Source organism: Phoxinus phoxinus (assembly GCF_949152265.1).
Source record: "Phoxinus phoxinus genome assembly, chromosome: 3".
In the NCBI taxonomy this organism is placed as follows: domain Eukaryota; kingdom Metazoa; phylum Chordata; class Actinopteri; order Cypriniformes; family Leuciscidae; genus Phoxinus; species Phoxinus phoxinus.
Genome location: NC_136878.1, coordinates 43,239,485 through 43,249,693, shown reverse-complemented (window position 1 = coordinate 43,249,693; position 10,209 = coordinate 43,239,485). Strand labels below are relative to the sequence as shown.

Sequence of the window (10,209 nt, the reverse complement as noted above, 5' to 3'; positions counted from 1 at the left end):
TTTATATGCAAAGCAATTGAGTAAATAATGTCATTTGTATGGGAAGTAGGAGGGTATTTTCACTAATCTGAGCAAAGCAGGTCAGGATATAAGTAACTTATTTACCATACAAACATTTTTGCTGACTCCTTTTAGTTCAGGCTTCATTTTCAGAGTTAAACTAAATCATTTAAATTCACATTTCTTTTTCAATCTGAACCTTCAGTTTTAAAATGTTTGACAAACACACTATGGAGGAATCCCCTTTTTTGTTTTTGAATGAATATGTAAAATGTAAATGCCGAGTTCTTGCCTCTCCCCAAGCCTTCTTCTCAGTAGGCTTACAATGATTTATATTCAGTGCAGTCAGGTTGGATTTAATGACGGTTGAAAAAGTCATCGCTTGCAACTACAAAGGTACATTATTATGTTGCTTTTTTCCCTTCCGTGAATCTGCACATAACTAAACGCCAGTTAAAAATGTGTCTGTGGTCCTATGGAGTTTCCTTTGTGTCTTTATTATTCAATCAAACATACTGCTTGAGAGTAAAACGAATTATTTTGTAATAAATAAATAAAAAGATTGCAAAAAAAGTCTTCTTAAGGCTCAAAAATAAAGAAGTTGATAAAATTATTTGCAGTGCATGTAAATATTTAAAAAAAACTTTATTTTTCTTTGTGCATTTCAAACACCATCACAAACACACACATTTTGCTCTCCTTTCTGCTGTCTATTTTGCAGGTCTAAATCTTTTGCTTGCGAGTTGAAAAGTTTTGCTTGCGAATAAAGCGGTGTCTCAGTGGGCGGTCTCTACCAGCCAGGATTGGTCACCCTGGATCGAAGTGACATAAAATGAAAAGAAATGTGTATTTATTTGACTAACAAAGTATAGCATATTTTAACCTAATCCTCGGGTGCACCTCGGTCATTTCTGACCGGGAAAAAAAATCTGCTTTGAATTTCTAAAAATCATCGGAATGTTATGAAACTTGGTAACTTTTATGGCATTAGAAACACACAAAAAATAAGCTAAGTGGTCGTAAAACAAATAGTCACACTTGTGCACTTCGGTCAAAAAAAACCGACCAAAAGGAAATGAATGGGAAATTGACAAAAACAAAAATTTACCGAATTTTTGTGTGTACAATCTACAAATCGGCCACGATGCAGAAAATAAGTGCTCAACAATGAAGGGGGTGACACTCTAAAACACAGGTGTCAAAGTCAGTTCCTGGAGGGCCACAGCCCTACAGAGTTTAGTCCCAACCCTGCTTCAACACACACACACACCTGCAATTTTCAAATTAGCATGAAGGACTTGATTAGCTGATCAGGAGTTCTAAAAAAAAATTAGGGTTGAAGCTAAACTCTGCAGGGCTCTGGCCCTCCAGGAACGGAGTTCGACACCCCTGCTCTAAAACATCAAGAGTGCAAAACACACACACCCACACACACACTTGTATACACCTACACACCAATGAATTGTGATTAAAAAATATCTGTTTTGAATTTTAAAAAATCACAGCTTCATCTGAATTTTACGAAACTTGGTGACTTTTATGGCATATGTGAACACACAAAACAATTTAAGTTATGATTCGAGCAGGCTAAGTGGTCATACAAAAATTGCTCCGCAATGAAGGGGTGACACTCTAAAACATCAATAGTGAAAAACATGACATCATTAATAATTATAAATATATAATTATTATTAAAATTATTAAAATAATAATTAATATAATGTTTTAAAATAATAATAATATATATTTTTATTATTATTATTGAATTGTTACCTGTAACAAAATGCTTTCTCTGTAGGTTTTAGTAATAATGCAAAAACGTGTACACTTCACATCAAATTTATTTAAAAGAAATGTATAAACCTTGCCAAAAAGTATTATTTGAGAATTTCTAAAAAAAATATATTCAAATCCACATCTTAAAAGTAAGTAATTTGATCCAAAAACAACTAAAGAATTCACAAGCTACAGGCATCTTGTGGTAAACCCATGCAATAACATGTTTTATTTAATTTTCTATCAACAGATGGCGCTAATCTGACTTAAATTTTTTTTATTTAAGATTAGGCCTTTTAAATATATTTTTTTGTTTGAGTCTCTATACTATCTGAAATACTGCAATAATTGAAGAATTATTTTTTTTTAATTAGAAGGAAAAAAAAGTGTGTATTATTTTCAATGGCAAAAATTAACCATAAATATTGCATAAATATTAATAAGTAACATCACATTCTCTCAAAATACTAAATTAAAAAGAAAAAATATTATTGAACAAAAATAAATTGCATTGGTTTTACTGGGATGGAGGACATTTCATTTTTAGGTGTCCGGTCACTTCTGACCGGGAAAGTAATACGTGTGACTCCCAAACAAACGGCACCTGAGGGTTAAAATGTGCAATATTTAGCCTAATTGTTTTTGTTACATTTCAGTCAAAATATTTGTGGATGGAGAAATCATATTGAGAACTACCGTTATCACAATTACCTAACGTTACAAGAAATGGTTCTCGATCCATCCCAATATTCTTCATCTTTGACAACAAATTTTAAGAAACAGTGGAAAATCTGATTATTATTATTTATTTTCCATCATGCTTTGACGGATCTAGCGTGGTTTTTAGGGGGTTGCCATTGTGGAGAAGAGTGATGGGCCAAGAGATTATGATTAAGGCCAGAAAAAAAAAACAGCATGTTGCTTTATAACAATAAGCCAGGATATCTAAAATCCTTGTCCTTGTGGGGAAATTTGTTTGGTTGCCATGAGGAAAACAACTTATAAATCATATGAAATGATTCGGCTATGATGAACATGTAAAAATGCAGAACGCTTTCTGTGATGGGTAGGTTTAGGGGTATAGGGGACAGAATGTGTGTGTGTGTTTGTGTGTGTTTGTGTGTGTGTGTGTGTGTGTGTGTGTGTGTGTGTGCGTGTGTGTGTGCTTATTGAGGACACAAATGTGTATAATGGCTTAAAAAACATACTAAACTGTGTTTTTTGTATTATTAAAAAAATGCAGAAAGTTTTCTGTGATGGATAGATTTAGGGGTAGGTTTAGTGTAGGGGGATGTGTGTGTGTGTGTGTGTGTGTGTGTGTGTGTGTGTGTGTGTGTGTGTGTGTGTGTGTGTGTGTGTGTGTGTGTGTGTGTGTGTGTGTGTGTGTGTGTGTGTGTGTGTGTGTGTGTGTGTGTGTGTGTGTGTGTGTGTGTGTGTGTGTGTGTGTGTGTGTGTGTGTGTGTGTGTGTGTGTGTGTGCACCATTGCAATAATGCTTCTGTTAGTAATGTTAGCACATATTTTGCTTGCTAATTTTTTTATTTTATTTTTAATGCTACATTTAGTGGCTTCAAATTAAATAAGCTCACATTACTCATTGTTTTACAATTAAAGTTTTCATGCATGGTACCAAATTATTCAGATCTACTCTTAATATATTTTACTCACATTTGCTCAATTCATAAGATATAGCTCATTGATTTCACAACACTAAAAGTTTATGCAATTTTTTCACCAAAAAAGAAAAGAAAAAGAAAATCGAGTACATAAAGTTTTAAGATTTATTATTTCTTTGTCTGGGACCCAGACAGTAATAATCAGATGACATGTTCATATGCTCAGATATCATATTCCGCATGATTTCATGTGACATTGTCTGAGAGAGTGTACAAAAATGGGATTGCTTGAAAACAAGCGTAGCAGATCTAAAACCTTTAAACATTACAGGCCTTTTACTTGACATGCAGAAATGTTCAGAGGCAAGAATGATACAAAGATCATGTATGAATAAATAAAACACAATAAATAAAATAAAAATAAATAATTTCTACAAATAACTGAACCAGCTTAGCAGTAGCTACTCCATCGGTCTGGCGATCCACTGTATGTAAAGCACAAGTAGGCTTCTCACCTTTTCTAAGGTCTTGTAAGGATGCTCATCCTTGTGAAATATTTCCTCACAGGTATTTGTCAACGATGGGCTGCACCTCGCGTTTTTTAGGTCCTCAACACGCTTTCCTATGTTTAGCAGCTTCTCGCACAGCTCAGTTTCCTCATCGAGACCAGATGCCGTCTGCAAGTAAGCGCTGAATGTGGAGAGGAGAGCGCAGTTGAGGCGTTCATCCTCCTTCGGCTCCCTGATGCATCCGACCGCGTGGGGCCCTGACCGATTCCTCAGGACCGATGAAGCTGAATTTTCCTGGGGGGAGAAAAGCAACCAGTCACAACCAGTCACTTTTTAGAGCAACTCTAGTTTTTCTCTGAAATCTGTACATCACCATTTAATTTCCTGGTTCACGGCTTATCTTTGCCCTAGATAATGTTCCTTATCAACCAAAAACTAGATGATTGCTCAACCAGTTAAAAAAAAAGAAGTTTTTTTTTTAAACCCACCAGAAATGTCAACGCATCTTCACCCAACTCTGTCATTTTTGCAACGGCGATAGACTTTGCCACTTTTTTAACGGCAATAGATGCGGATTGAGTGGATTGTAGTAAAGACAGTAGCAGGAGTACACCTACAAATGCAAGAGAAACATTCAAATAAAAAAAACAGGGTAAAACTTTATTTTACAGTCCTTGTTACACGTTACATGTCATAACAGTAAATTATGCATAATTACATGCAACTAAACCAATCCTATAGTAAGTACAGTTAGTTGTTAGTTAATTAAATATATAATTACACTGTAAAATGACACCTTAAAATAAAGTGTGACCAAAAACAGCTGAAAATATAGACATTGGTGAGGGATTTGATCTGGGATATTGATAATATACCGCTGTTTTATTTAGTTAAAGTTATTGGTAACTCTGATAAAGAGAATTAGGATGTGCTACATGAACTCGTCTTCATCTTGTACAACAACTTTAAACCGTGTGTCTTTCCTTGTAAATGAAGTCTAGTAACTTACTGAGAATGTTCTGTCTCTACTAAATTGTAAAAGCAGACTTACCAGCAATGCAAAGCTCTTTTCTGTAAGCCATGTTGAGACTCTTTGTTGATGTGTGTAGATGTGTTTAGCCATATTTATGCTGCCTAGTTGCTCATCACTTATCAGCTCAATCAATTTACTAATTTGGGTTTTTACTGATGCTCAGTGATTCACTAGAATCCTCTTCCCCCCCAAACCTTAATAGAAAAGTTGACTTTTTTTGTTGCCTACATATTTTACAGGTATATATAACTAATATTACTGATATACAGTTATATATTAACTATATAAGATTTATATAAAAACTATATAAGAAGATTTATATAAAAACTATATAAGAAGATTAACTATATAACTGATATGGACTCCATATCTTGGAGTCACAAAGACACCGCACTGTAAAAAAACAAAAGTAACATTTTTAAGTATAATCAACTTGGGTGTTTAAATCATTCCAACTTAAATTACATTAACTGACTTAAAAATCTTAAGAAATATTATATAACTAAACAAATTTGCCTAACTTATTTTGATGAGTGAAAGCAATGTAAAAACATGTTGTCATAACTTATTTTGATGAAATAATTTTTATGATATTTTGTGGTTGGTATGACGTATATCTCGTATCTAGTTTATTGATTTATTGGTTTATCTATTTTCTGCCTACGTTTGTTCTTGCTTTTGTGTATTCTCCTTGGTCTCTCTTGGTCCTATATATTGTAAATTTTAATTTTCAATATAATGCTCTGTTTTTGTAATTTCATGTGTAATATATATTGAATGTCCTTTTTGTTGGGCAACTTGTGTTTGTTGCTGTTAATGTGTTAATTAAAATATATATATATGGGTGGTTGACATATTTGGCTGAAAAAAAGTTTTTATAAAAATCTCAAATGTAAGTCATGGAGCTCATTGGGTTATATCCTACCAACTCTTATATTTCCAAATATATATGTGGTCTTGTAGATTTTGTCCCGAAATTTACATTTATTCACTAGTTTACTGTCTTAGTGACATGAATGTTATTGTGTATTAAATTAAAAAGGGGTATAATGAGATAATGTAATTCAATTTATCCTGATTCTTTATCATTACTATATAAAAAGTATAGCATTTCTTATGTGCAAATATGTTAAATTTTGCATTATTTTACTTTATCAACACTCATAGAAAGACGTTTACTCGTAATCTTTCAATATACTTCAAATTAATTTGGGAATACCTTGTTATAAAAGTACCAAAATGCTTGTAACCTTTGCTGGCAATATTCTCCATCTGTCACATTGATGATTTTATGATTAATAAACAAAAGGCCTTTCAAAATTCTGAATGTCACACCAAATGACATGGTCACGCCGAATGATTAATCACACCACACAACAATCTGTATGCAAAAATCTGTATTAGCTGCATTTAACAAGCAACCAAACTTAGTTTGACAAGTGAATTTTTGTTTCAGTTACAGCAAAAATCACAAAGAAAATGAGGTTCCAGGGGTTCATTCTCATATTTTTCTTCTTTATCCTGTATTTTAACTGTGCATACCTTCATAATTCCCTAAGTTTCTCTCTTCTTGATGGTGGAAGAGAATTCACTCTGAATGTTTCAAAACCTCCCCTTTCATTTTTCTCTCTCTTGATATCTGTAAATAGACAAATTCAATCATGTACACAAGCATTTCAGAAATATACTGCAAAAAATAATGCGTGAGCGAGTGTGTGTGTGTGTGTGTGTGTGTGTGTGTGTGTGTGTGTGTGTGTGTGTTTACCTGTAGAGCTTTCTTTTGAGCCGAGTTTTTCAATTATAATGAGCTTTTCAACTTGGTCTCAATATAACTGCACATTGTACAACTGGCATAGGCTATTTAATGCAGCTCCCTGCATCAAAGTTACATGTTTACATTTACTTTGCTTGTCTTTTCCTCAGGACCTCCTCTCTCCTTACAGCATCTGCATTTAATCTCTCCCTGTATTTCTTTGTTCTTTCTTTACTCACATCTACTGAACCTCAAACTGAAAAATAAAGGGAAACATTTGAGTGACAAAATGCTGTAGTTTAACATGGATTCAGCTTGAAAATGGGATAATAGGGATTCACCAAATTGAGTAGGTGTATAGATATTAAATGTGTGAATAATATCGTGTTAAAATGACTAAATAATATGTATCTAAGAGCATTATTTATGTATTTAAATGCAGTTCATATCATATAGTGTGACAAAATAGTAATATGGTGTGACAGGAAAACGCTGTCACACCATATGAGGTTTCATGTACTTAGCATGACATTAAGCAATGTGCTTTTATGCTAACATGCTAAAACCATGCTAACTAACTACAATATGACAATACAGGTTTAAAGGTTATATTGAATGAAAAGTAATTTTATTTGGGCATTTTTGTGTAAAATGCGTCACACCAAAGACGAACTGGGAACTGAAGCAGGAGTGCCGGATATACTTGATTTTTTTTTTTTTTTTGAAAACATGAAGATAGAAAACTCACCTTGTAACTTTTCACTGTCCTTCTGAGGTGTTGTTCTTCCTCCTGACAGAAGGAGGACCCCCACTTCCCTTAGGTCTCCAAACAATTGCATGTTTAAAAAAAGGAATATGGCGTCACACCATACCATTTTTGGGATAAAAGGTTTTAGTTAAGGGTGGCTTCAAAATATTATGCCTGAACTTTTCGTCTAGCAGACTCACAAGAAGACATCTGGGTTATCAATATATGATTGAATAAACAGAAAATTAATTAATTTTCTTGTTTTTATTCAAAATCAAAATTTGTGAAATGTGCTTGGGACACATATGAGCTTTTTGCTGAAAATTGTGAAAACATGGAAGATTAATACCATGAATGCTCTATATGTTCGTATAAAACAGCACTTTCTGGACAATATCATCAGTTGTTGACATATTTTTCTATAATTTAGTACTTAACTTTGACACATTGGACCAAAAAAAGGCCATGTCATGTCAACCAACCCATATATACACTTTTTTGAATTTTAATTTTGGACTCATGTTAAAAAAAGACACTAAAATAACCCTCAAAACAACATCAAATGTATAAAATCCCAATGTGCAATAATAATTTTGTGTATATGATTATTAAAATTATTAAAAGTCCCTAAAGCCCAGCCCCACACACACCCCTGACCCAAACAGTAGGCTACTGAACCTGCTGATCTGTAAAGGTGTCCTCAAAGGTCCAGGAATGGAGTGCAGTATAACGTTAGAGGATGGATACCCGACCCGAGCCCGACGGTACCCGACGGGCCGGGTTCGGACAGATATTTAGAAATGATCGGGTTCAGGTCGGGCTCGGTCACATCAGCGCGATAAGGCATTGAACATTTTAAATTTAAAACAGCTTATTATGTATGTAGCCGATGTGCCTGATGCTTTCACTTGATGCAAACGTTCGTTTTTGTGATTAAAATACATGTAAAATATTACCATAACATCCGTCTTTCTGTGTGCGGAGCGGACATTTGTTTATGTAGCCGTGACAACGAAACGCGTGCATAATGTGCGCGCGCCAGGTGTTAAGAGCGCTTGTTGCTCCGCGCGCTGATGCGCTCATCCTGTTGACATTTCCGATTGCCTTCCTACAGTTGCTTAATAAAAGCGGGCTTTCCACACAAACAAACGTACAATTGTCATTAGTATGAGAAAAAAATGGGATTTTAACTGCCGGTCTCGGGTCGGGCTCGAACATAAATATCTTTATGCGGCGCCTGTCGGGCTCGGGTCGGGTTCGGTTACTGCTCTGTCGGACGCGGGCCGGGCTCGGACTGAAAAATTCGGCCCGATCCGCACTCATGCCACATCAAATAAAAAAAATAATTGAAATAGCCTATTAACTACTATTAGGCACTTCAATCAAATAGGGCGGGGCAACAAACTCAAGATCCTCTGACATTTATCTCTTAAAATTGTTATTTTTGACTTCTAATTCTTTTCTTTTTTTTCTCTTTCCTCTGCGCTTCCGCGTTCATCAATACGTCGGGTCAGAGGTCACTCTTCCGTCAGATTTTTTTTACAATGTACAACACCCAATATTGTGCATTGTTCACAAAAAAACAATTTCAAATATTTACCTGAGAAAAGAACAGCCATGTGCTCCTACCTCCAGAAGCCAGAAGCCTGTGATCGGTGTGTGAGCGCACCTTGCAGTACCATCGCATAGAGGCAAAAAATCACTATCCAGAACATTTTTGTCCACTGTTCCTTGCTGGTGGAATGATCTTCACAACCCTAACCGGACAGCTTATTTCTATTCAAAAACTCCTGCTGACTTTCCTGCTTCTACGATTTCTTAATGCCTGCCTGTTCCAGCTTGAAATATTATATACTTGCAGTGTTGGGGGTACAAGTAATGTGAGTTGCGTCACCTGAGGCCGTTTGCTAAAACTGCTGAGACTAGTCTTACAAGTTAGGCATCTAATTGTTTTCTTTAAGACTGTTAATCACTTTTTAACAAAAAAGTTTAACAACTTTCGGTAACAAAAACGTAGATTGGTCTAATTTGATACCGAACAGTAAGACTGATTACCCCTTACTAACCCCTAAGTTGGTCATACTAGGTCTTAAGACACAGTCTTACATAATGGCTATTTTTATGCAACTGGCCCACTTTTTCAAGTAACAAAGAGTTACTTTTTTAATGCAGTAAAATGGTATACTCCACCAAAGCATTTTTTCCAGAGGCTTACGTATTTTTCCAATTGACCCTTCACTAAGCCCCGCCCTCCTTAGTTACTGTTGTGAATGGGGTGTCCCACTTGATCCATTTCTCCCCTTGGCTTTTAGGTTTCAGGAAGGAAAAAAATTCCACCCCACCGTCCAAACTTTTAGGATACCGGGTATCAGATTTGCACAATTCATACGCACAACGCTTCGGCATGTTTCCCTCGCTCGAAAGCTTGCCAGACCTCCCGTGCCTAGTTACGGTTGCTAAGCCACGATTGGCCTGTGGCGGTTTTCGGGCGTGGCTTAGCGAAGGGTCAATTGTTTTCAATGGGAGCGCCACGTTTATATAGCTTGGTGAAGACCGTTCGGCGCTATTGGTGTGAAAGGCCCTTTATATTTATATTGTTTTTAAAAATCGAACAAGCAAGCTCAGCCAAGATGGAAAAAAAAAGTAGCACAAAAACTGTTTAATGTTGATGATCGTGTTAAAGATTTTTTTTCTTCACTTAATGTTTATTTTATTTCAAGTTATTTTTTTATGGTTTTAGTTTTAGTTACAATAACAACCCTTTTCTGCACTGTA

The 10,209-nt window shown here is 35.2% G+C and overlaps 1 long non-coding RNA gene across 3 annotated transcripts; it reads right to left on the bottom strand.

Annotated features, from left to right (window-relative positions):
* Nucleotides 1–3,521: 3,521 nt before the first annotated feature.
* Nucleotides 3,522–9,287, bottom strand: LOC306995900. 3 transcript variants are annotated; one of them, XR_013796942.1, is made up of 5 exons: nucleotides 7,435–9,235; nucleotides 6,699–6,942; nucleotides 6,476–6,572; nucleotides 4,389–4,513; nucleotides 3,522–4,194 (listed from the first exon to the last, which is right to left on the bottom strand). It is a non-coding gene; the product is annotated as an uncharacterized lncRNA (long non-coding RNA). The 3 variants fall into 3 exon arrangements; XR_013796943.1 differs by having other exon boundaries at nucleotides 6,837–6,942; XR_013796941.1 differs by lacking the exon at nucleotides 6,699–6,942 and having other exon boundaries at nucleotides 7,435–9,287.
* Nucleotides 9,288–10,209: the final 922 nt, after the last annotated feature.